The sequence below is a fragment of the Amblyomma mixtum genome, chromosome 6, assembly GCF_055824585.1.
Source record: "Amblyomma mixtum isolate Tamu chromosome 6, ASM5582458v1, whole genome shotgun sequence".
NCBI lineage: Eukaryota > Metazoa > Arthropoda > Arachnida > Ixodida > Ixodidae > Amblyomma > Amblyomma mixtum.
Genome location: NC_143017.1, coordinates 160,260,583 through 160,288,447, shown reverse-complemented (window position 1 = coordinate 160,288,447; position 27,865 = coordinate 160,260,583). Strand labels below are relative to the sequence as shown.

The following is a 27,865-nucleotide window of genomic DNA, read 5'->3' as shown; positions in this document are numbered from 1 at the left end:
TAGTGTCGGGTCACACACACACGACATAAACGGGACTACACCTGCGGGAAGCCGCATCGAACCCACGCCGTCGAACGCGTATACGCACGGCGTAGTATACGCAGCTGCTGCTGCTGTGTTCGTGTGTCACACACGCACGCACACAATGAATAAACCAAACTACAAGTCCCAGGATGCCCGCGCAGATGTGCGGCGCAGCAGCGTGTATGTGACAGGACGCTCTCAAAAGAACCGACAGGAAACGAGGGCGCTGTTCGAGCCGTGCAACACAGGCACGACAGAGCTCGCACAACCCTCACAAGTGCAAGCCACGCACGCACGCAGTGCAGCAGCACTGTTGCACGAACCCCGGGACACACCCCGTCAGCTGTGCACGCAATGGGCATCTGCTAACAGCGGTCGCAACCGCCGCAGTGTGCGTAGGCGGAGCTCCGTTTTGTGAATGAAGAGGCAACGGCGAGGGGAGGAGGGTGGTGCAGGTGTGGTGTGCTCCGCTGTTTGCGTTCGAGCGAGCGTGCGTGCGTGCGGGCAAGCAGCCCTCCTCTGCACCCAAACAGCGGAGAAGCTCACGCGGATCTTTTCACGACGGCCGCGGGCCGTCTACGCGAGGAGCAACCGCATTTGCATGCGGTCGCGGCCCGGTGTTTACCCTGTACACAACGCCACGGAGCCCGCCTCGCCTTCTCTTATCTTTCCTTTTCAGCGACGACGGCTGATAATGGGATCAAACCGCGCGACCTCGGTCGAGGCGATGTCCGCAGGACGCACGCGACGGAATTACCATCGACCCGTCACTTCGCACCGCGAGAGGCGTTTAATTTAAACTGCCGACCCCGCTTCAGATATGCACCGGCTTTCGCTGAATTTCGCCTTACATCTTTGCAACCAGTGCTGGCGTCAGTTTTTTTTTCGTCAACCCTTCTTTCACTCACTACGACTAGTCATGCCTAAAAAAAGGCGAAAAAAAAAAGAGCGTGAACTTGTCCGGACTTTTGAGAATGCGGTTAAACACTATCGGAAAGCACTTCTTCAAAGCGACACAACGATAAACCATTGCATCTGAGCTCTCGGCAGCGCCGCATGCAAAACCGGTAGAACGATCTGGCGCCGTACTGAATCGAAGTGCAGAGAAGGAGACCAACGGTGTTCTCCTCTCAATGTGGACACGACGTTCGGGCCATTCAATAACTCAAACGTGTTACGTCCCGAACCGCCAGTAACTGATACTGTTGCTCATCCTTTTTTCACCTCAGGCTCAGGTACTTCAGGAATTGCTCAGGCGTCTCAATTCTGAACCCCACGAACCTCATCTCAGCAGCTTGAGCGAGGTGAAGAGTGCAAGAATTCAGGAAAGTGCTGAAACTCTATCCCATGCCTGTTATAGCCCTGTTATAGCCCTGTTATAGCCCGTGATCTGGGCTGACTACAAATGAATGAATGAATGAATGAATGAATGAATGAATGAATGAATGAATGAATGAATGAATGAATGCCAGGATTACTCCGAGATCCCGATCATCTTCGCAATACAAATGCCGAGTGAGCGAAGGGTGACCTTGAAGGGACACTAAAAGAAAACTACAACGAGGGAATCAAGAAGCTTTGCTATAGACTAGTATAGGCTGCCGCTTGCAAACGCCATCTGGGGTGCGAGAAAATATTTATATTTTCGGCTCTGTTGCTGAGAAAATCGCAAATGAAGTTTCCAATTTCGTCCACCATTTCCTCCTCCGATTCCCTCCCCCACTCAACTTCGGGAGTTCGACGTCATATTCACGCACTGGAGTCCCCGAAATACTCGGCCAATCCGAGGCGCCAGATTTAGAGAGTGGAAAGGCGCCTCCGGAAACTGCGACGCGCTCTCTTGTAAACACTCGTACCCGTCAAAACAAACGCCCGGTGATGTCGCTGCCGACGAAGAAACTCTACAGCTAGGTGTTGCACGTATCAGTTTGTAACGGAAGGCACCGATAAAAGTACTCCGAATTCATTTTTCTTTAATTTTGTTTCAACCGAAAAAAAAGTCGATATTTCTGGCTTGCATGGCACAATTAATGTGGCTATTCAGTGCCACTTATAGTAGGTAACAGGAGAAAAAACAGTGCTGGAACCAGAAAGGCGGTGAGACAACGGTATCTTTGGAATTTCGTACCCCGGTTCGGGGACTCCGGAACTTTTTTTTAAGTGTGTGCGTGTGTGTGTGTGTGCGGGGGACTTCGAGTTTGTAATTTATTGTCCGTTTTATTTACATATTTACATGCTAAGTTTTATTTTTCTTGTTTCTGCTTTTGTTATTTTGCACTGTTCAGTGTTATATCTGTTGGTGCATATAAAATTTGAACTGAAATGGGCAGTTTTATGAAGTGCACAACCGAGGAGTGACTAGTGATCGGTCGCACTGAAAAAGTCTGCGCATAGCCTGTTTCAGTTCCGCTAACCACATTCATGAACGGGTCAGACAATCAACGACAACTGTTGGGACATGGTTGGTTTAGGTTACCGAAACGAGAAGCTTTACGAGCCCAGCGGTGGCATAGCGGCATCCGCCTCGCATGCGGGATGTGCGGGGTTCGAACCCAGTGCCACCGGGTACCCACCGGTGATACAACGGGTACAAGCTTTCCTCTGGTCTAGTGCTCGGCTTCTTCAGGGTGAAATGCTTGGAGAAATGGGTAGATCGAGAGCACCTTGTGCCATGGCGTTCTTTCGGCACAGTTGCCATTGCACCGTAAGAATCCATCGTCACACATCATCATCGAGATGCTTTACGACTGGCTACGAAGCCAGCTAGCCATGTGCTTTACATTAATAAAGTCCTACAGCGTTAGTCAGAAATCTGATCCGAGTGCAAGCATTTGGAGACTGGGGAGGCGCTGCCCCCTCTGAAGAAATATAGGGAAGGGGGGAGGGGGTGACCGCCCCCTTTCCTCTGTTCCGGGGGTCCCTGCCCTGGCTGTGAGTTTTGAGGCACTGATCCGCGAACTCGGACAGGCCGCTACAGATAGGACTACCGGTATAAGCTCCACCTCCTAGCTAAGAGCTGTCGGCTCAAGCATGATCTTTTTTCACTGCACGTAAGGACACTGGCAGCGTTCGCAGCCGTAACAAGCAACCGTTAACTCGAAACCGGGTGCAAACGATATGAGAGTATCGCGTTCTGGCTTCCGCACTGTCGTGCATGGTATACGCGATCCTCTCGTCTGACGCAGAGTGCAACCGGAGCATGACAATAAAGGTTTTATAACTAAACTTACACAAACGTTTTTGCCTCACAGCCCGGCCATTTAGCTAGCACATGTCAATTGTTTTGTTACTACTGTAGGACTTCCTTCGGCAATCAAAGCTCTTAATACGTCCTTTCATGTGTTAATTACTGCTTCACGAGCTACTCGTACAGCAAAAAATACGAGGATAAACTCTGCGCCACTGTTTACCGCACAAGAACATCATAGTTTTCACAGAAAAAAACCCCTAAAATTCATACTACAGAAAAATACATTCGCAAAAAAAAAAAAACTAAACAAGTAGGAAGCCTGTGTTCTGAAAAAAAAAAGTCGATCGAATTTTCAAAAAAATAAAAACCGGAAGTTCAACCCCTACCACAAGCAGAGGAAACTAAGGGTGCATTTATGCAGCAACAATTCCCTCCGAGATTCCTTCTTTGGCATCTTTGCCACTCTTCAGGCCCCGTCTTCGATAACGGAGCCGGCGAATTTCATGGATTGTTTAGCTACCAACCGTGACGTCACAAGTATCAGCTATAAGCAAAGGAATCGTCACGAGATGCGGCCCCTGTGACCTACTACTTCAGCGATTACAGCTTACGGCAGTGGGGCTACGCCAACTACAATGGCAGAATGCAGAGCCATTGAGGCTTCGAATTGGGCGCAGCGCGAAGATATATAGCCGCGATTTCGTCACGAGTCGACAGAAAAAAAATCGGCTCGGAGCTGCAGTCGTGTCTCCTGAACACCGAGTGATATGTACTATGCGGGTTACTGCTTGAACCAGAAAAAAAAAGAAGAAAGAAATGGCACTTTCCAGTTTGAGAGCGCCTGTAGCCTGGATACGTCGGATGGACCGAAAACGAAAACGCTTGACTCGCCGACCACACAAGCTGCTTCGTTAGTGGGGCGCAACAAGGCTGGGATAACCTAACAATCCTATTACGATTCCATTCTTTTTTTGATTGCCGTCTACTGCTCCAACTGTACAAGGCCAATTTCACGATATTCGACGTCCACACAGGAAGATGATATAAGCTTATAGGTGCAGAACATGGATAGATCGACATCATCTCTGATGGTCGCATACGGTGATTTAATTCTTTTTTTCCCCGCTCTTAGAGTGCGGTTTATTCGATGCCACGCCCACTAATTGAGCTGCGAATGAATGAATGAATGAATGAATGAATGAATGAATGAATGAATGAATGAATGAATGAATGAATGAATGAATGAATGAATGAATGAACTTCATCTGGAGAATGTGGCGGGCGTCGTCCTCCCGGGCTACATTACGTAAGCCTTTGCGATGTGTTCGGCGCATCGAAGCTGTTCGGCTAACTTCCACAACAGACCGTGCGCTCGGAGAGCATTCCCGAGGAGAGGCTCCGAAGAGCTCTCCTCTCAAGCATCCCCATATGATGATGTGTGACCGTTCAGTTTCTCCGCGACATCGGTGAGGGATGACATCTGTCCCGCCAAGTGCTCGTCAAACAACGGCTCCGGCCATCTTCGCAAAAGAGGGCTCCAGACAGGCGAACGCCGTCACCGCGCGTTCAATTACGCGGTAACCGCATCAAGGCACGAAGCACACTGAACATGGGACGTTTTTGTTGTCCCGGTGGAGCTCAGAAGCGAATTTTGCCGAAAGTGGAATTCCGGCAAAACCCTCTCGACATGTAACGCACGTCGCGGATGGACATCCAGCCAAATTTAACGCCAGTTAGTGCTTCTCCCCTTACGTCTTAATGGCATCCGCGTGGTGCCACACGCGAAAATTAATGGCATTAGCATTACTGTCATTTGCAACTTACCGAGTTGGCCACAACACATTCTGCGTACTCTAGTCCCCATTCCATGCGGAGAAAATTTCTTGATATAACAGCGTCCTATCAAATGGCAAATGGTTTGAATGATAACTTCCAGTTAGATGAGACACCGCTACTTCATTTTCGATGCAAATGGCGCAATTTTGACCGGCACTTCTTGCGCGCCGAGACTGCCTGACACGCGAGTTAAAGGCCATTTTTTCGACTTGTCAAACAAATAACAGGGGACATTTTGTGCAAAATAACTTTTACATTACATCTGGACAGGACTGCTGAGATTTTTTGCCCATCAGCACAGTTTATAATGAAGAAAAATTTCTGACTGGCCGGCAGGCGTTATTGTCATCGCGACGTACGCATAATGACATCAGACGTTTTTAGCATACCGGAGATGCATTAGCGGAGACGTATGCCTGTTTCCCGCGTGCCTCCTGCTCACGCGCTGTAGCCCGGTCCACCTGGCCCCACCCATGTCACTCAGGAGGCATCCGGCAAACCGGAATACGTATCCGCTATTAAAACCGTCTATTAAATCTGGATGCGCAGCACCAGTTCTGAAATTAACGGAATTAACAAAGTTAAGACCCTAAACATCTACGGTCATTTGTGGTGCGCGTGGTGCACTGCTATTCTCTCCTTAATACTTGCCCTCAGAAGCGACTGGGAAGGTGCCCTTCCGGTCGCCAACGTCACAAAGACGTCGCTCGCAGATGACTTTAGCTGAGAACGCAGCGCTCGTTAACGAGCCGCAAAGTAAATTTCTCCGCCCACCTGCATCGCCCACGCGGTTCGAAAGCCCCGCCGCAAAATTCGGCCGCCCGGCTATCACAGCGGCGACGGAGTTTCTCCACTCACTGTTGACGTCACGGGGCGTACATCTTCCGCGGAGGGGAGCTCCCCTAGCTAAGCAAAGCAGCGCTTCTTCCCTCCCGCTCGTCGTGACGATGCTAGGGGAACGTCCAGCAAGAAGCGGGGGCGGGCCAAGGGGGGAAACGCTGCCTTCTGCACTACTCACACACAGCAGATGCCGCCCCCCCCCCCCCTCCCTCTTTCTCCCACCCACGCGCTCCCGCGACAACACCGCTGCCGTCCAGCGCAACGCAAAGGCAGCGCAGCCGTCTCCCCCCCCCCCCCCCCCCCCCCCCCCCCCCCCCCCTCTTTGACAATACCCGGCGGCGCTCACTGCTGTGCTGCACGCGCGCGCATGCATGAAGGCCTGGAGGGGAAGGGGGTTGGGAAAAATAGTGCTCCCCCTTTGGCCACCGCTACATATCGGAAGCTGGAGAGGGGAGAGCAGTGAGGGTCCGCGACGCGGCGACTGCAATGATTGCAATCGGCGGCGGCGGCGCGCGCGCGCAGAGGGAGAGAGGGAAGGCCGGGAGGCGTACCCTTCTCTCCGCACCCAGCCAGCGCCTCGCGCACCCCGGGCCCGGGCTCCGCGGCGGCTGCCGCCGTTCGATGGACGGAGCAGCGCGCTCTCCTCTTCCGCCTCCGTCTGGAGCTCCGGCCGAGGGGGGCGAAAGGGAACGGCGGTCCATCTCGCAACCGCCGGCGCGTAGCGGGAGCTCCGCTTCGTTCTCGTCACCTCGGCGGGAACCCGCGGCCCAGACGACGGGCGCACAAGAGGGAATGGAGAGAGAAAGGGGGGGGGCCTGCGGCGACCCGGCAATTTCCAGCGCCACCTCGCTCTCCACTCCACTTTCCCCCTCCTCCTCTTACGGAGTTCCCGCCGCGCTCCCCGCCCACCCTCCACCTCGCGACGGCCATAACACGTGCTACTGCCATTACGCGGTTTCGCCACAGAGACGCGCACGTAACGGCGCGCGTCGGCGTTGCAGCGATCAAATCACGCGCTTCTCATTACTTATATACCGAAAGCGCCGACGGCGCCACCGAGAGGCGGTTTCGCGAGCCCTTTCAGCGTTCTCGCACAAAACGGTAGCGACGACGCGCCGTCCATCACCCGCTCGTTTCACGTCCGTACTGTCACACACAACAGCCAGCCGGCGGAGCGTGCCACGCGGTCGCCTGGTGTTCGAGGAAACCGCATTTAGATGATGCGCGGACGGTAAACGTATGCGCGTCTCCCGAAGCTGACGCCAGGGTGACACGAGTTGGAAGAACATCACGAGTCACTGGATAATTTTTCACAGTAGTGCAATGCTCCTTTTCCCACCATTGGATTTCGAAGCCCTGATTGATGCTCCAAAATCTTCGATCGTATCCTCGGTTCCTTGTGCATCCGCCTTCGCAACGTCATTATAAGTGGCATACCTCTGCGCGGATTGCACGGAGAACATCGTAAATAACGTGAAACGGAAAAAAAATAATTTTGTTAACTCGTTGAAGCAACATCCTGCACATGCATGCGGGTACTAGAGGCAAATCCCAGAGACTCTGTAAGCCTCCCGCTCCGTGGGAAGTCCCTGCAAATGGTGGTATTTGCTGTTCTGGCAACACTGAGCCGCGGCGGCCATATTTCTTCCAAGCTCGGCGGTGCGGGGAAAAGGAACGCGGTACTCTGAAAACTTAACCAGTGACTAATGACAATAAACGCGCGAACACAAGGCCATTCAGCTACAGGCACCAAAGGTACCACCGTACAGTAAGTGTCATTCGCTATCTATCACATTACTCCAGAGACCCACCGCAAACCGAAAGTTGGCGGAAGACCCAAAAGTCTCCACTGCCAAGTTTACTCTCCTTCGCTGCTCTCAACAACAGGATTTAAAGAACCCACACTCTTTCACAGTTGAGTTGGCGGGCACGGCGAGTACAGCTGGCGGTGAAAGAAAGGAGAAACTGGGCCATGCTGCCCAATAAACACAACACCTGACGGCAGAGACCAGCGCTCGGGATGCTGAAATCCCTTCCCCTTTCTCTCTCTCCCTCATGACTGCTAAATATACAAGGAACTAAAGCGCCGCACTAGCCCAGCTCCAAGTTAATTTACGCTAACACTGGCAGGGCTGGACACGACATCAAAAAAAAAAAAAAAGTACCTTCGATATCGACACCCTCAAAAAACGTATCTCCGATACAAGATACAGAACCGAAATTGACTTCCGATACTGGCACTCGACACTGTATCGTCGATACTCCGATACACCACTGAAATCGCCAATATATAATAACCAAGATAGTATTATGTATGACGCGACAGTGTAATGGGTTCATTCTCATATATGCAGAAGGTCATTCTCTACTTTCGTAGATCCCTGGGAGTCCTCACACTCCTCTTGGAGCAGTGGTGCAGCGGTTAAGCGATGCGCGCCACTGCTCTGCGATGGCAGGTGCTCCCAGTGGCGGGCCTTACGCGTCCTGCATGTTGCTCTTCCCGAGCGACCAATCATTAATTTACCTGTCACGGTGGGCAGAGTGCTCACTATCCGGTGGCCAGGTTGCGATGACGCCTCAAGGTCACCTGACCTAGGTGACCCGCCTGCCTCCTAGGATGCTGTTCTGTGGGCACCACCTGCCAGAGCCAAGCTCGTGATCTTTCGCTCACAACGCCGACGCCGACAACGCTGACACTGAATTTTCTGTAGAACGGGGTCTTTAACGATATAGAGTTAAGAACACGGCGGTGGTGCCTACAGTACACGCTCATGGTGTTTCTCAGCCAACGGGTTACGGGCTACCAGTAGGCCAGACAGTGTATCGACAAGCGAACTGCTTGTCGGCGGCCTCTCACGGACTGACCAGCTGCGGGAGCAGATGACCTGGACCACTGCGCCGCAGTGTTTACATCCATGACGCCACTTTATTTATTTGAAATTTCGTATCTACGTCAGCAAAGATCCACGCCTACATTAAGACGGCGAGCAGTTTATCCTTCACACGCATCTGCTGGCCGGTGCCACAACCTGACTGCATATTCTCGCACAGAGGCCACCCGAATCAAACCGGCGGCGGTAGCTTTTCGAACACTGGGCCGCACTCAAATGCCACGACCCCGCACGTGTGTCTCGACTCTCTCTCCCTCCCGACAAAGATCAGAGTTCGAAAGACGATGAGAAGCAAAAATTCACCCTACAAGCAAGCAAACAAGCGTGCTAAAACAAACAAACAAACAAACACAAGAGGCGGGATGCAGCGGGGTGAGAGGAGCGAGGAGAGGGCAGGGTAGAAGCAGGAGAGGGAGGCGCGCGCTTTCTACAAAATGGGCCAGCAAACTGTATGGGCAGCTCGGTACGGCGACTGAGTACGATGACGCCGCTCGCGTGCCGAGCGCCACGGTCACGCCACGAGCACGCACACACACGAGGGGGGAACGCGGCTCGTCCTGTTTCCTCTCCCCACCCCCGCGGAGAGAAACGTGTGCCCGCCAACAGCGCACGCACAACTAGTTTGGGGTCATGGTTAGGTGAGTTTCGGTTAGTGCCGCAAATATACACGCAATAAGTACACCAGAGCGGCTAATTTGTGGACACCCGGCTCGTGTTAGACGGCGGAGCACGTTACGAAGAGCCAAGAAAAAAAAAAAAAAAGGAAAGACGCGGGGCGAAAAACAGGACGCTTGAGCCTGCGAGCCCCACGATCTCTCGTTTTAGCACTGCACAACACGCTCGAGCGGAATAACATGGGTCGGCGCTACTCGCAATAAGAGTTTCTGTAACGCATGCATGCAGGGCGCTAAAGGTGCGAAAGGGTTATTGTTTTCCGCTGCATCACCGCTTTCTTAGCGTTCTTTATTCCAACCTTGAATACGCGCTGTTATGCTCGCATGGCACTTAGTTCCTCCTTTCAGTGATTCTTCTCTATTAGCCCTGATGGTACTGAAAGTAAACAGAGGAATAAAAATTCCGGGGGCACTTTGGCTGTCTAAAGTGGGTAGAGGCGAAAGCGTTTTCCAAACTACTTTCGCTGCTTCTGTGGCACTGGTGGCGTCACATATAATTGAGTACTAATTACTAAGTGATGACAAATCACTAATTAATGGTTAATTACTGATTAACGCCTGAATATTAATTAACTGCTAATTAATGACGCTTAAGCTTCGCCTTTAGGAGTTGAACGCGACAGCGTGTTGTAGCGCTGCCAGGGAGTCCACGGAACGCCACCACCCGTTCGGCGCGATGCCTTGCCCTTTGAACGCAACGCTTTTTGAGGAAAGGAAATGGCGCAGTAATTCTCTGCCATCTCGGTGGACACCTGAACCACACCGTACAAGAAGGGAGAAAGTGGGAGTGAAAGAAGAAAGAGGGGCCGTAATGAAGAAAATGAAAATTGTATTTGAGGAAAGGAAATTACGCAGTAACTGTCTCACATATCTCGGTGAACACCCGTCAAAATTCAGGGGGCACTTTTTTTTACCAAGTGTGGTCACTGATGTGTGGTTAAGATGTTAAGCTTCGCCTGTAAGAGTGGAACGCGACAGCATCTTGCAACGCTGCCAGGGAGTCTATAGAACGCCATTGCCCATTCGGTTCTACGCCTCGCTCGTCGGTAAATTCGTTTTTGAGGAAAGGAAATGTATCTGTCTCTCATATCTCGGTGGACACCTATATCTCTCCGGAAGGGAAGGGAGGAGGATGAAAGTGAGCGAACACACCGCATTCACTAAACGCGCCTTTGTTCATTCTAAACCATCGAGCTGGCATGGCCGAGTGGATAGCATGCTCTTCTCGCACGCCGAAGACCGGGGTTCGATTCCCGAGCTCGACCAATTTCCTACTCCGTTTTATTTATTTATATGGCCTGACTAGAAAAGTTAATTAGGCTAATTGGGTAATTAAGCAATTAACTAAGCTCAGTCCCACTTAATTGGAGCATCACTATACGATCCCTTCAATTGGTTGCATGGTTACTAGGCAAAGTACAATTGGCCCCTTTTGAAATTCGCGCACTGTGACGTCACGGCCGTTTCGACCAATTGAAAAGCGTGACATTTTCTGTCGACAACTGCTGCTTACAACGATGAGGCATTAAAGGCTTTCGCCTTAAAACTTTCTGTTCTTTCTGTCGATTCGCCACTGTACCCTCCCTGGCACTTAAAAAAAACCCAGATGGTCGAAATTAATCCGGCGCCCGTCAATATACAGCGTCCGCGCCCTGCAATATATGGCGCCCCTTCCAACGTTCATTCCCTCCTTTACCCTCTTCCCTCGCGGCGTGGCTGGGAATTGACGCCGGGAGCGCAAAAGTCGCTACCCCGTTCGCTTGTTCATAACCCACAGGCGCACGCGCCGATTCGACTCGCATCTTCTAACGGAGGCCAATAATTTTAACACCGTAACCTCAACTCTGGTTAGCACAGAAGGCCACGACGGAACTACTCGATATTTAAAATCCATAAACTTGACCGGCCGCCTATAGGCGAAACGTGTATACGAAGAACTCAAGACGACTGTCAAGTTCCACTGACAGGGCGGACTCGGCTTTCCTTCTCTCCCACTCTGATACGGTGCCCAGCAGTGGATGGGCAGGAAAGCGAAGACGGTCCGTTGTTCCTATGCAGTGGGTTGTTCGGGACCGGGTGCGCGGGGGTGAAGTTGGAGAGAGGATGCGGGGTCGGTCGCTAGTGCTGAGAGGCCGACTCTCCGCGGCAAGGGGACGAAGGACCGCCTCCTTCGCTTTCCTGCCTAGCCTCTGCAGTATTGCCATAAAAAACATGTCCGCGAGAGGTGGTGCTTCGCGTCTTGTGCCCCGCCGGGATCCAGGCACCCTATCTGTCCCCTCTGATTTGACGCGCGGCCCGGCCGACGCACTATTTCCGAAGAGCGCGCCCACGCGCTCCCTTTAAGTGTGAAGCAACCTCTACATTGACTTAATAATAATAATAACAACAGTGCTTATTTCCTGTATAAAAATACCAATTCGGGCCTGCCGAAGCCTCGAAAGACTTCAGTGGCAGCAACCGGCAGCAGGCAACACCCGGCTCCAGGCAACACATCTGGGATATACTACTGTCGCGAAAAAACAGACTACAACAGAAACAACAAAAAAATGCCACCACATTTCGGGGAATATTACCTAACCAGGTGGGCGATACTGATCCGTGCCTCGCAGACTATAAAAAGCGCAGTTCGCGACACTACAGAAAAACAAAAGAAAGAAAGAAAAAAGTTCATTGACCAACCAACCAATTGACCGAGGCCTCCTGGCTGTGTAAGCACAAAAAGCATATTGTCAGCCAAAAGTGCTCCCAGCCTGCCGGCTATCCGAGGGCAAAAGTGAGAACATTGGCTGCATCGCGGCCGCCTGCTTCCCCCTCCTCACTTCTGCTAGGCGCCTTAGCACTCACCTGGCTCTCTAACGACGGCAACAGATTGTGCACACTGTCCAGTCCATGTTGTTCCATGCTTCCATGAACGACATTCATTTTGACCAGCGGCTGAACGTTGTGCTGGAACACTACAGAGATTCTTTCCCATCGATTATATTTAATTCTGTCAGCAGCGCCGAATGTCTGATCCCGGCAGTAAAGCTGGCGTTCAGACGCCTCCGCCGATGACGAAGGGCGAAAAGAATATAATTGGAATGAAATCGTTTCGTTAATGTAAGGACCATGCCGTTTGTGCGCGGTCGTGTACGCGGGGAAAATCCTGCCCAGTGCTTCCAAAGCGCTCGCGCTTTCGTTCCGAGCCAGATACGACATTTCCTTTCTATTACCGTTCGCGGGTCGTCTCCGCTCATATCGGCCGGCACACCTGTCTTCGGTCACCGCAACGCACTGCGAACGCGTTCTCCGGCTTTTACCCGCATCGGCGCAAAGCGGCAGCTGTGTCGTTGACGCTTCCAGACTGAACGGCACGCGCAGACAGCGACAGCTGACGCCACCCTCTGAAGGTCTACGTGCGTCTCGGCGGCGCCTCGGCCGCGAGGACAAACCAGGTGCACAGCGTACACGGCGACGAGGGACCGCTGCAGAGATGCCGACGAGGAGGAGGAGGAGGAATAGGCAGCAGGCCGCGCGGCCTCCCCCTATTTTTAGAGCGCGAAACAAGAGCGCTCGCTCCTCGCTCGGAGCAGCGTCGAGACGGCTGCGCGAAGAGGCAGGCACCTGGAGACGGGGCAGCAGCAGCGGCAGACGAGCACCGAAGAAGCCCTCCAAACAGCGGAGCAACAGTCAAGGTCGCTCGCCCCCCCCCGCCGGCCACCCAGCGACAAACGCCGGGCGATCACGGGCGCGTCGCCGCCGCCGTCCGGCCCGATTTTCGCCGCCCCGAGCTCCCCGTGAGCCTACCGTGAGCAGAGACGCAACGCGCGGAGGAAGGAGGCGAGCGGGAGAAGGGGCCGCCGAGACACAACACGAGCGCAACAAAACGAGCCCTAGCGACGACGACGACGACGGCGCACCAGCAGCAGCCGCGGCGCAGGACCACCTGAGAGGGAAGCGGGCGCAAAATAGCGCCAATCATTAGGAGTCCCCCCCCCACCCCCTCCGCCGCCGTGGCCGCCGCACCACGCGGCCCCTTCCGCCGCCGCCGGGTCGTCAGCCCTCGAGCGTCCCTTGACATTTTCGGGCGTCGCCGTGAGGCCCCGGCCGGCGGCCAGCAGGCAGCCAGGGCAGCTCCGAGACCCGACGCTGGCTGCGCTTCGCCGTTGCCACGGAAACCGGCGAGAGAGAGCGCAGCGCCGCTGCCGTTGCCATGGCAACAAAGAGGGGCGCGCAGCATGGGTAGCGTGGGCAGCGGGAGCAGCCGCGCGCGCGGCACAACACACAAGAGCCGCCTCGCCTTTTCGCTCCGGCCGGTGGCGGCGGGAGCTGCGGAGCTGTCCGCGACACCGACGAGGAGGAGAAGGGGGAAACGGCAGCCCAACCTCTCCCGACCAGCCTGTGCAATGTGGTGGTGCTCGCGCCGCCACGCGTGGTGCAATTCGCGCTGGTCGCCGCTGACCAGCGTCGTGCCACCGCCAGCTGCTGCTGCTACGTGCGCCGGCGCCGGACGTGAGTCGGTTCGCGGATGGAACCATTCTCGCTGGTCGCCCCGAAAAAGGCCCAGCCAAAGGGAGAAATGGCTTCTGCGCGCGCGCCGTATTCGAGTCACGTTTCATCAGGTCGCGGAAAGCCATTAGCGCTGACGGAATGCTGCGCAGAGCGCGCGGTTGCCTCAGAACCGCACGGCCCATAAGGCACACCTTTCCCGCACCTGCTGTGGGGCCGCTGTGCAATCGACGGAAAATTTAAAAAAAAACGAACCCAAAGACCGGCGTTGCTCATCCCAGAGTGAAGGCCACGAATTGCTCTGCAAGCTGACCGACCACCTGCGACTGCAGCCGAACGCCGCGATTCCAGGAACGAATTCACCAGTTTACACGAAAAACATCCGACTAAGGCGCTCGTTATCGAACCTGCAAACAAACAATGAGCGGACACGCCCGAGCATCAGTAAAGGGCGCATGACGTGCGCTATGATTCAGTAAAAAGCCAAACAAATTTTTGTCCACTTGGTAAAAAGTAACCTATTGGTTCGCTTTAGAAAATATATGGGAAACAAACAATGCAACTAGACAAAGGCGATTCAAACGTGAGCCAGATTTGCTGCATTCGAAAGGTTTACAACTGCTGATGGCAGCAGGAGCGAAATTTTAAAACGTCAAGTTCACACTGTAGTTGCATGACCGCAAGAATGAGGGGAAGATACGGAAACGCATCTCAGCCAGCCTTTTCGGGACTAACTGGAGGACGGGGGAAGAAATTGTCAGTCTACCTCTGTCCTCACTGCTATCCTCATTTTATCTCCATCACCTCCTTTTCAGCCCTTTCGGGAGACGACAACCGTTGTGCCTCTTCGGGTGTATAAGGTGCCAGCCCGCTCCTTTTACCACTCCCAGAGTCTGTCCTCATGCTAACATGGCAAACAACAACAAAGCCGTCAGTACCACCCTATGCCGCGTATAAATTCTTACACGACCTTTACTGTCCAGCGTATGCACCAGCGTATGCACCAGTTATGTCAAGGCTTGGCGCATTGAGAACAGTTGAACGTCGGTGAAAAGCGAGCTCCCAAAAATAAAAGAACGGCGACATCTTCATCCTTTCTTTTTTTATTTTCTTTTAGACGACGACGAACCACGACTTGCCAAAGCATCGGTCTCCTCTAACTGCGCAGCAAGAGAGTCACTGCACATTTTCTTGTTTCTACCAGGAACCTTATTCCCACAGACTGCAAGCAAGACTGCGTCAGAAAGCAATCTGTGTTTTCTTCTTTCTTTTGTTTTTTTACGGAGATCGCCGAATAGCAGCATTTTGTCTGATTCCTCATTAGGGATAAGGCAGGGATTTCCTGTACCGCTAAAAAAGGGCACCGCATTAATTGAGAGCCGCCGGCCGGTGATAATGTTTGCACTGGGCATCGGCGGCATCCCGAGTGAACAAGGCAGAGGCGCGCGCGAAACGTACTTACAGTACCTCTTTCCCTCAAACCCGGAAGACCGGTACATAGACGCCCGGCTCTTCGCACCACGAACGCGGAGAGATCTCGAACGCTAAGCTCGCCTTGATTGCGCTTAGATTGCAACGCAGGGGGGCTTTATGCTATGCGCCGCACCGCGTGAATGATTGAACCAGCCAGCGCAGAGTTCTTCCGCGCAAAACAGGAAACAACAGGACAGGGCGCGCGCGGAAGCATCGCAGAGGTGGGGGGGGGCTTATCCCAACCACGTGATCCTCTTGCAGCGTGAGATCCCTCGCACCTGGCACTTAGTTTATGTGGCGGCACCGCGGGGGCGGCCGCGCTTCGTTCTATTCAAAGGGGGAAAAAAATTGCGTGTAGCAGGATGAAGTGGGGGGAAGGAGGAGGGTTGTGCTGTAAGTCAGGAGAAAACCCTTTGATCTCCCCCGAAAGCCTCTCCTGTCGCCACGCTCGTTGCCGGTACGTGAGAACAACGGAGAGAGCAGATACACCGCGCCTGTAAACAAAGCGAGAGCGCGCAGCGGGAACTGAAGGCCGACGGCGAGCTGGCAACGCAAGAACCATTCGTTTGACCTTTCGAACCCCTCACGCAGCCGGAGGGCTACAGATGTTATTCACGCGACCGCGGGTGCTGCTGACGATCCATCAACAGGGAGCTTCCTTGCTTCTCTCTATCTCTTTGGGCGCACTGTGCTCAAACAGGGCTCACCAGTGGCCTCGAGCGTCAGAGGAAGCCCCTCAGTTACAAATTTAAACAGCAGGCTACAGGCCTAAGCATTGCATCACCGGCAGGGCAATTTTTTGGCACCTGGGCGACCACTGTACATCACGGATGGTCTCCGAGTTTGACAGCGTCCAAGTGACACCAACTGACGAGATGTTTCATCGACCTCGCTTTTGGAAGAACAGTTCCCTTCCTCGGTGTCAGAAGAGGGCGCGTAGTTCATTATCCACAGCTCGGAATAGGCGCTATCCAAACCCGAGCCGGTGCGCACCGCAGCTATACCGCTATCAGCTGATTTCCTCCAAAATGAAGGGCAGGCGGTAGTGAGCGCTTGGACTGTCCGCGTTTCCCTCACGTGGTTGTGTTTTTAATAGCAACAGCCAGGAGGTTACAGCATCTCCCTCCGGTTGGACATCGCAACTCAGTAGTTGTCAACGTCCTCCGGGCCCCGGCGAACGTGAAAGCGAACACGATGCGCATGTGCCCTCTGACGTAATGCGATTCATGTGGGCTTGGCTGAAGTCCGCGGAGAAAGAAGTGCACAAAAACTCTGGTACGATCGAGTAAAAGCACTGGCAAGATGAGCATTATAAACTGCAGTCCGAGTGTGCGTGCGCGCGTGCGCCGCCTATCCGAATAGGCGGCGCACGCGCGCACGCACACTCGGACTGCAGTTTATAATGCTCATCTTGCCAGTGCACTCAGCCCACGACTAAATTACCGCTACGTAATAATGGAAACGCGCCCGTGCTTGCTGGCACGCTCACGGGAGCACTTGTTCACTTTCGAAAAATGCTCTCCTGCGCGGCGGCAAATATGACAAGGTCGCGCGGGAGCGCCCGTATACCGCACGGATGCTCTGCGCGAGTCGTAGCACATAGTCGAGCGATGAGCAACGTGCGGCTAACAAGCCACAGCACTTGGAATGCTCTCGAATAAAACAAAAAAAAATCGTAAAATTTTCAACAAACTCATACGAGGCCACTGTTCCCGACAAGGCTTCAAAGTCAGGAAAATTCAATGTTCTCTTTAGGATTGATTGTTATGACTGATCGACTGATTGAAACTTTTCATGTGTGCGCCGCGAAAAGTGGCGTGTGGGGGTACCTGCGGCCTTGTGAAGTTGTCATTATTAAACCCCATTTTCTGCTGCGCGCCTTAGCCCTGTGCGCGTACTGGGTGCAGAACATTATTATTATTACTGTTGTTATTACTATTATTATTATCATTAAAAAAACAAGCGTAGATATCCATGCAAATGCAGACAGTGGGAACACTGGCGGCCCCTGGCGACAGTGCCCGTATGCCATTTTAGGTGAGCGCACACAGTTCCTCGACCATACAAAGAAGCCGGACAAGCGACCAAAACGCAGCTGATAGGGTATATTTATAATATGGAACAACATAGTACCCGTACCAATAGCGCCTTATCACCGCGAAAATCGCGATCTGGTTCCGTGTTTTTGTCGTTTTCGAACGCGAATGGCGTGCGCTGTTAGTGGAGAAAAACAACCCAAAATATACTTTGGGCAACGGTCAGAAAGAAAAGCAGAAGCGAGGCGGCAGGCGCCTTCGTCACGGTGTAAGAAACTATTCTGACACCGTAGCCTTCGTGCGCGTCTGACTGCCACTGATCATCATACCAGAAGATCAATTCTCAGAGCACGCTTTCTCAACAATGTTGGCTCTGAATATCTGGCGCAAGCTTCCTCCTGGTCACTTTTCGTTCCTGTCCACGTTCAAGACGGAACTCCAAGCGTACCACGCTTCAAGCGCACGTTTCCTAGAATCAGCGCTGACGAACTAACTGAAAATCCAGGTGAACAGCAGCTATCCGACAGCCGCGCCGCAGTAACATGGCAGCCGTACAGCAACGGTAGTAGCAGCATCGTCCTCTCTTCACACTGTATCCTTTGACGCCTACGGCCGGCGATCCGGCCGCCTCGGACGACACAATGACGTCAAACGACGAGCAACGCCTTCCATCCCCATCTCTGAACGCCCACAGCTTTCGCCAAGCTTACTCGACCCACTACCGTCAACGCAAGTGGAGCATCAAAAGTCGGCGCCGTCCCACAGGCCGCCGTAGCAGCGGCAGCCAGCGCCTCGACGCCAGGCAACAACATCTCGGCCGGCGACGCATAGCAACAACACGACGCCGCAGCGGCCTTTTCACTCCACGTGCCCCGCTCCACTCCGGTCGTGGGGGGGGGGGGGGGGTAGGGCTAGTGGGAAAGGGGGAGGCGGTGTCGCCGCTCCTGAATGGAAGCAAGCGCCCACGGCGACGAAACTTCAGATACGACCGACGCGGGTGAGGCACGGCGCACGCAGAGGCGACGGCCCCCGGGGTCCGCACCCGTTCCTCACCCACCACCGCCTACGCCGCGGCCACCCTCCCCCGTTCTCTCTCCCCCTCCCACGTGACGACGACTCGAGCTATCAGCTGGCTGCCCGCTGGCATACCGCGAAGAGCTGCCGCGCTGCCCTCGTTATCGCTGAACGGACCCTCACGTCCGCATGGTGACCGCGCCACGAGGTCCGCAGCAAGGCCACGCTGTGAACTTCAAGTCAACCGACCGACCGGTGCTGGCTGCGTGCAGCACCGCGGTGCGGGATGCAGCACAATGCGAGCAGATATTCATGTTGGCGTTGCATGCGTTTCGTAGAAGAGCACGCTCTCCCTGACCCCATTCCTTTTCGGAGACTGTTCCCACCACACGTGGACGGCGGTACATGGGGCCCGAAAGGGGAGAGACGTGCGTCTGCTTCTGAAAGAGGTCTTCTGAGAGAGACGTCTCCCCTTATGAGATACCCACAGACTCTTTCAGAAGCGGCGCACGGGGGCGATAAATCGCCGCGGCCCGCCCCAATGTTCGGTCAGACGCTGCAAGCGGCAAAACTTCCGTCGTCTTTCCAAAACGGGCCTCGCAGCTGGCGACGCTGCGCGCAGGTCGTTTACCGGCCACTCCAGGCGGCATTCGCGCCTGGTCGCGCCTTCCAGGAACCACGCCGAACCGGACCGACGAGGCGCGAAAGTTGGCGACGGTGCGAGGAGGGGAAAACACGGAAACGTCGGCACGTGCCGAAGCGATGACATATTTACCGAGAAAAGGGTTGACGAAACATTGGCAGAGCGGTCGTTCCACAACATCACGCCACACCGCTCAAGCCCACGATGTGCCGAAGAGCCATGGTTTCCCACGGAACACACGCTCCCCATACTCTCAGCACTGGGACAAAACAGCAGCTGGCTGGGAAGAAGGGTAATCCCCCGAGGTGTGTGCTTATTAGGAGGACATGCACCCGGCTGCTGAACTGTCAACCCAAAGATTGACTTCCCAGTCAAAAACATTGGAGATTTCTCGACCACTCAACCATAAAGATCCATTAGGCCCTAGCATTAAGAAAATATTCACAAAATTTAAGTTGTGCAAAATATGCAGTGTGAGAAATATTTCTATAACTTAACACATTATTAATGTGCGAAAGGAAAACTGATTTGTGAGGACAACAGGGAGACACTCTGCCCGGTGCCAACCAACATTTTTACTACAGAATGGAAAATTGCAAGCTTTTATGGAAATCAAAGCCCATGGACACACCAGACACAAGAAACACTACACATTCACACTGTAGTCTGATACAACTCAAGAACAAAGTGGCTTAGATATATCAGATATTATTCAGATATATCTTTTGTTTGGTGTGGCCATTATGACTAATTTTGAGGATCATTTTTGCAAAGGAGAATTTGCTGTGAAGGCCAGCTTTCTTGCAATACAGGGACAGGTTATAACTGGGTATCCAACATTTCACCAGCTAAAATATGCAGTAATTGTTCCAACACATACATCAAAGCAATGTAGGCAAACAGTTAGGCAGGCATGTTAGATTCTAAGTGCTTGCCCACACATACATTCAAAAACTGACACTTCCTGTTGTGGACCAGTCTGCGTTCCCTTCTAGAACCATTCAGCTCTCAGTTTTCGCTTGGGATAACTTTTGAAGCCAGCTTTGATGTGCTCATGAGAACTGTCTCAATTGCTGCGAGACAAAACTCTTTCTAAGCTGCATCACTGCCACTGCTGCTTTTGGTGCTTATCAGCAGTTTTAAACCATTGATACCTCAAACAAGGAGTTCCAAATGCTACAATATGCCATTCTTCTCCTGCCCTGTGATGCAAATGAGAACAAACCAAAACTTCGTTGATGTGGCAGCTCATCTCTGGCAAGCTAAGCGAAAAAGCACAGGCTTGCATGAGCAGTTCTTACCATCAGCTATCATCCATTCAATCTACCCAACATAGCTATCATCCATTTAATGCTATGTTACTCCACTTCATAAGATCTTGCAATAATTTATAACCTGACTAGAGAATAGACAAGAACGTCAAAATATTTAAATGCTGTAGAAAACTACACATACAAATTGTTTACTCTGCATACATTGTTATGATCTATCAAGCTCACCGCTTTGATGGTGTACAGCCTTTGTCAAACGTTTGGAGCCCAGTGGGTTTGCTTCTGAAGCACACTGTCTGGTTCATAATGCATCTCCAGCGCTCCAAATTTGTTGAAGGTGAGAAGATTTCTGGTCCTGCCTCCTCCAATGGGTAGGACTACCATGAATGTTACAGGAGTCCCACTGCGAGGCTTAGAAGCAAACCCCCTGGGCTCTAAACTTTTCACAAAGACTGTAAATTTCAATTTGTCGCACACAATATATGACATCAAATAACACGAGTATCTTTTTGAGAATCATGAAACGTTCTGTTCTGTGGTTTCATTTACATACGATGTACACGGGTCACATTAAAAGTAAGCAAAGTGCAGTTCCATGACCCAATTACACTGACCTTTGAAGCAGGGGCAGGGAACGTATCTTGGCAAACAAATGGGGCTCTAGCATACCTGCACATAGGATTGCTGCACCTCTTAAATTCCACAAAGTCATGTCATTCACTTGAGTCTTGAAATATATTTAATTTACTGCTGGGGTAATAGCCTGGAAGTGTCTAATAAATATGTCTATATATAGGCATGGCTTAAAACTGAGTGTGTTCCCTTGCTCCAAAAATGGCAAACACCACCATTAGCATCTTAAAACATGTTAGTTGCAGTGAAGCTCGCCCCGCCTTTAAATCAATCACAGACACCTGTCTCTGCTTTCGAACGCTTTAGTATAGATCGTGAGCATGTAGGAATCATTTTAGCAGCCTTCAGTTTTGCATAATGTAACAGAAAAAAAAAGCACCATCCATCTGTCATCATGCAGCCATCACCCTAACATTTGTGGTCTGAACCAACGTGGACTGAAGTGGACATGTCTACTTAGTTGAAAATTCCACAATATTAGCTTCAACTCCAGAATTGACATCTTTCTTGCATCATAAAGAGCCATCCTTTTCCATTCATGCAAAACCACTTGAATGCCCAGTTTCTGAGCAACAAACATGCCATCCAAGCCCCAGTCCTATTTCTGTACTCTGTGTTGCTTGTTCTTCAAAGTAACCATAGCACAGCACTTAATAATGCCCAGCAATTGATATTTGGCAAAGAACTAGTGCTACAAACAATATTAATGATCTGTACAGATGTGCGTCATCCTCCGTTGTCCCCAAAATGCATGCATGAACACAAAAGACAACTGTTCCGTTTTCTTTTCATTTCTATGCTTCAACAGTTTTTCTTTTTACGCAACTTGATAATTTGGTCATCGGTAGCAAACACAATTTCTTTTCAAACAAAGAATATTTTTTTATACCACTGCCCTTTTGCCACAGCCAGGAGTATGTTTTTTTTTTTTGGGGGGGGGGGGGGGGGAGGGGGGGGGGGTTCAGTCTGTCGAGCACCTCTCGTCAGCTGTCCAGACTGCTATCGATTGTCTACTTCACAAACTATGGAGCACCGCTGGGTCATAACATTCAAGAGAACTTTTTGTCACTCATGACCTGCTGTGTGAAGGATATCTGCTGTATAGCCATCCATCACCTTTGCCTTATCTGTTAGCAAATGCTCATTGTAACCCTCTTTTTTCTTGCTTGTAATCGCCTGGCTTGGAACCGCCAAGTTTAGTGATATTGAAGGACTCTGGTAGTACCTTTTCATCTTTTTTATCGTCTTTATTGATATCTTGCAATCCTATTTTGCTATGCAATTGCTTTGCACAGTTTCTTATTTGTGGTAGCCTCTAGCTGTGTTATTGTAATGGTTACCCGTTATAAATACTGTGTTGTTTTGTTTCAAAAGAGCTTTCCATGAACTTCTTCCCTAACCTTTTAAATGCCGCATTATGTTTTTTCCATGCTCCATTTTTAGAACACTGGCATTTCCCATATACAGAACGCTAAAGTCGTTTGAAACAACTTTTATTGTCTGTGCAATGAAAATTTCTTCATATGGTGCCTGAAGATAGCCTTGTAACTGTCTGCAATGTATTACACAACAATCAACACGTGGCTCTATTCCGTATTAGTGTGACTGCCCTCTGCACGCGCTGCCTTTGTCGTTGTCAGGTAAGGTGCGTGCATGACCACAGTATGCATGCAGCCCGCCACTCGTTGAGTGCCATCTTTGTGGTCATCAGGCGGGACGCGTGGTCATGAGACGTCCTAAACACTTCAGAATACGTCTCAGATGCCGCATGTAGCTGGGTGGTGAGAGCCCGAAGACATGCGGCGGGTCCAACATAAGTAGCATGAACTTGGGACGTTGCTCACGGACCTACTGCCCGAAAAAAACCCTCAAATGTGTGGTCACATATTTGACAGACACAACAAGACAGCATTTACGCCAACAAGAGTAATGCGGGAGACTCCGAGATAGAAGTATCGCCTGTCTTTGAATTTTGTTACTGCCAAATGCCAATGTTGCAAAAAAGGAACGTCTGCGTACAGTTTACTGTCACTGGAAGACACACAGGCTTTGATTTATTAATTTTCTTTCACAAAATTACCAACACTTTCTCAGTACTTATGTTCTGTGGTGTTAATTCGAACATTGTTCTTTCTAGCGAAAGGGCTTCACAAACACTCGGCTGTGACAAAGCCCAAAATATGTCCGTTTACCTGTAATAATTCAAAGCCTTTAAATAAGTCAATAATATGTAATGTAGTTGTGATGATTTCCACAAATCATTATACAGTAAACGAAAATAAAAATGAAGGGAAATAAAAAACTGCGTTTCATATGTTCTGATTTTGGAACAACACTGGCACGTAAAATGTTAATCCCTTATTGACACATGTACCTCTCGACTTAACACAGGTTGACAGGGTTTACTTTAATCGGGTCCACGAATCTCGTCAGTGACGTCGGGCAACTTAACTGCTGTCAAGGGGATCCTGAGCTTCTATCTGCTGTAAAAGCCGATGTCTGTGACGTTTTGTGCCACCTTTGTGTAAATGCCATCGCTACACTCAGTTTGCTAGTTTTTGTTCTTGATTTTAATGTGAGAGCACTATTCCGATGGGTAAACCCTGAGCAAGATCTTGCGAGGTTTTCATGCTTGTGGTATTTGTGGGTTTGTGCCAAGTGAGATAAAGAAATCAAAATAAATCAAATAAATATCTGTGACCGAGATTCGAACACGTGGCGGCGCGAACAGATCAGCTTCGCTGGCCATCACGCAAGAGCGCTAGATATCACCCCAGCTGAACATGTCTGTGTTAAACTGCAACACGCTCTCGTGCTACGTATTACACATCGTCTTCTTCATAAACTAATACTGCTGTCTAAATAATATTTGCACTTGGAGCTATGTGGCGGCAGTGACAGAGAGAGGTGCGCTGCATGCGATGGCTTGTACAATGCTGCGGCAGAAGTACGGCAGTAGAGCAATACGCGTTGGCACTGACAAAATTACTGCAGAAAAGCGGCACTGGAGCATAGGCCACTGGCATACATTCGATAAACTGACACTGAGGATGAAAAAGTTGAGGACACGCATAACTGGCGCCCTGGGTCAGTGGACACCTCAACCACGTTAGCAGGTATGTGGCAGTGGTGTCCACAAGTAAAACACTGCTTTCACAGAATATTTCGTGCTTAGCAATGCTAAACTGCCAGTCATTTTTTTGCATTCTACATTCCATCACATTAATATGCACCTTTACTGCCAACATCAGCAGCCACTAATATTCCTCTGAAGTTTCATGCAATTTTTCCTTTTTTTTTGTATCTCACGTAAAACATTTCTTTTGCTTTGACTTTATGCCATTTTACACTTGCCACTGGTATGCATAACATCACCTAATTCAATTAGCTACTGCCTCAGCCAAAAGCAACAAAGCATTAGAGTTTGTTTCTTAGCAGTGTTGTAAAGTGCTTATGGCACTTCTTAAGCTCTAAATCTGCGTAACAATACGGAAAACCCATGCCTTCATCTTTGGAGAGTTTTTGGTCATTAGGAGTAGCATAACGTCCCAATTTTATGGCTGAGAAGACAGCCCCTTTGCTTGGTTACTTTCGGTAAAGATGGTAACTGCTCAGCCTTAACTTTTTCAGAGCAAGACCCTGAAAAGCTCTTTACAGCTGGATTTGGCATCGGCAAAACACAAGTCTGATCACAGAACTTTTTCCAAGCACTCGCAAAGAAAAGTCCAAGCAAATTAACATGGCACATCTGGCATCTAAAACCGGCAATTATCCTCCCTGCTTTTTGGTGTCACTGCAGTTGTGCATACAGCCTAACAAATCAGGAGTGCATACCAATTTTCCCTTTGGTGATTAGAGATCTCCATTTATCTCCAGCATGTCTTTAAAGCCATGTATGCACCTCATGAGCCTTCATAGCCTTCTTTGATCAACGGAACAAGTGAAGGGGCACTGATTGAGCAGCTTTGGGATACAATTGCTGAAAATTAAGATATGCAACAGAAAAATCTACACGAATGCATTGGGGAAGCCCAATCCGCAGGCACTGAGCGACAGGATATCAAATGGAACACGAACACAACCTTGGCAGGTTTCCTCTGCTCTAGAATGTTTGTCCATACATTCTTGTTTTATGTTCACGTCTGATCGTTATTACACATTTCGTGAAAATTAACTGACTGTGGGGTAACACAAACGCCACCTAATACCATCTAATGTCTACATACTTGGATTCACACGGAGAAAAAGAACGAGATCAAACCCACAGACAGACTGTGCAGAAAGGAAATGAATTAAGCTCAATTCGAAATTAAAAAAAAGAGAGGGCAATTAATTAGTGGTTTTCAGGAGAAGAAACGACGCAGTAACTGTCTCACTTCTTGGTGGACACCTCAACAGCGCCGTGAGGTCAGGGAGGAAGGTGGGAGTGAAAGAATACAGAAAGAGGTACTGTAGTGGAGGGCTTCGGAATCATCTCTACCACCCGGGGATCTTGAACGTGCACCGACGTCGCACAGCACATGGGCACCTTTGCGTTTCGCCTCCATCGAAACGCGGCCGCCGAGGCTGGGTTCGAACCCGGGAACTCCGACTCAGTAGCCGAGCGCCCTAACCGCTGAGCCATCGCGGCAAAAGAAAGTTCATCGCGAGTGAGTGCCTTCCAGATGGCACACTTGAATTTGCCGCCGCTGCACTGCTCACGTACCGAGGACAGCATCGCGCTACGTGATTAGACGGTTTGATGTCGTAACCAAGCGCTGACATTTCTAAAATTCCGAAATTCCTGCCCCGACTTGGCTCTTCGCGGTTACCACTGACCCAATTATAACGATTCACAGAACCTTTCAACGGTTAGGGTGCGAAGGAATGACACGCTCAGCCGGGCCACTCCGCCACAGGTACGATTGAAAAACGGAAAACCACATACAGCATAAAAGTTGACAAAAAATCAAAGCTTCAAAACGCGCCCACGCGGCTTTGTTGACATGCGACGGCCGAAGGGAGAATGCACACACAAGAAACGAGGCGGAGAGCGCGACTAGACAGACAAAACAAAACAAATCGGCCCACAACGAGCATCAAAGCGAGAGCGGCGCTGGTGTACGCCACCCAAGAAAAATATCAAAGCACCAGCAAAAACAAAACATACGCCATTATTTTTGAGCAGCAAGGGAACGGTGGTCGGAGAAACCCAGGGTGACTGTTTTCAGACGACAACAGTACACTCGCAACTAAGGAGGCCAGAACATGCATTGCATTTTTCATGCAAATATGGCGTCCCCGATCCGAAGCGGCAGACGACAACGGCGGCGGCCGACAGGAGAGGGGAGAACATGAGCGAGAGCGAGGGGAAATGCTAAACGCGAACAGAACGCGACGCGGCGGCGGACACAAAAAATACGCCAAAAAGGCAGCCTCGAGGAGAAAGAAATGCGGCTCTTTTACTTCAGCAACGCCAATTCATTGGAGATTGAAAAAAATGAAAGAAACTGGGACCCTAAACGCTAATGAATGAGGAAACTTAGTGTTTTTCGGCAGCGCTGTCCGTATCGCTTCGCCCGAGTCACCCGGATGTAGACATCTTAGAAGCGTCGTCAGCTGATCGCATGCAGCCTCTGTTACTACGCGCCGCGAATTTCCGATCCCAACGGAAGAACCGAGCCGACGGTACAGCGATGATTGCCATTTATGGCGCTCATACGCTTACGATATGCGCCGGGCACGCTGTGCCCGTCTAAATGCGCGAATAAACAAACGAGTAAGCAAACTAGCCGATCTCGATCAGGAACGATAGAACCAAAGCACCGCTTACGCCTGCCTTTTAAGGCGCTTTATCGCGAACCCACGCTGCATAGCGAAACCTGCAAACCACCAGAGATGGACCGTCCGATGGCGCAGATTTCAACGACATAGCGATAAGAACGCGGCGCCCAGTCGTCCCGAGGCGAACGGCGTCTGCAAGGCTTAGCAAATTGTTGCAGTCCGGGGTATCTGTTCCGTACCGAGGTTCATCAACGATAGGGATGGCGAGTGAAACGGTTGAAAAAATAAGCGTAATAGGCGTTATCCTACGATTTCGACACCAGTTTGCGGCTTCATGTGACACGGGAATGTAAACACGAGTGAAATTCACGTGTTGCTGTGCGCAATGTGCTCTCGAGGCAGAAACGGAACTACGAGCGTTTTAGGTTGATCTTGTGCAGTTTATAACGACCTCAACCTGCAGCTACATTCTGCAAACTCACATTTCACTGATTTGAATGTTCACAAACCTACAGAAGCCAAAATTCATTTGTAAACATTGCGCGTTCCTCTTTGAAAGGACAACGCCATAACCACATGGCGCATTGGCTTGCGTGAGATTGCCACGCAGCCTCAGAAAAAAAGGGCCACCTACCTCAACAGAGGCTATCCACAGTTATTTCAATCCACAGCGTAGGTCAGATAATCCAATCAAAAGTAATCCAGAAGGCACACACACACAAAATAAAATCTCCAACACGTTAAAATGGCGCGGAAAATCTTTCAATTTGAATTCCGCTTATCCATGGCCGTTGCGTTTCCTCCCGCCAAAAGCGGCAAGGCCGAGCACCAGACGCTGTAGTTGCGTAGAGTTCAAGAAAGATTTGTGCACGTGCATGCGAATGAACCAATAATATCAGCAAACAATAACTTCTCTGACAAGGTAATGTTGCAACAAAAATGTAATTGGAAATACATAAACATAAAAACACGAATACGCAACTACCAACCGAGGTGCTGCTGGATGGGGACAGGCAACAACTCGGTTGCAAGGTTGGATTTCAACTTTGGGTACATATCAACTTTCGAATGAGAAAACTTCAAGCACAA

General features: G+C 50.9%; 1 protein-coding gene across 2 annotated transcripts in view; it reads right to left on the bottom strand.

The window, feature by feature from the left end:
- Window positions 1-27,618, bottom strand: part of mnb (minibrain) — a 103,509-nt gene extending 75,891 nt beyond the window's left edge. Inside the window, exon 1 of one of the 2 annotated variants that reach the window (XM_089549931.1) lies at window positions 27,411-27,618. The gene's annotated coding sequence lies outside the window, so the exon portion shown is untranslated. The remainder of the gene's footprint in view (window positions 1-27,410) is intronic. The other variant, XM_089549934.1, reaches the window with a different exon arrangement.
- Between the last annotated feature and the right edge of the window lie 247 nt (window positions 27,619-27,865).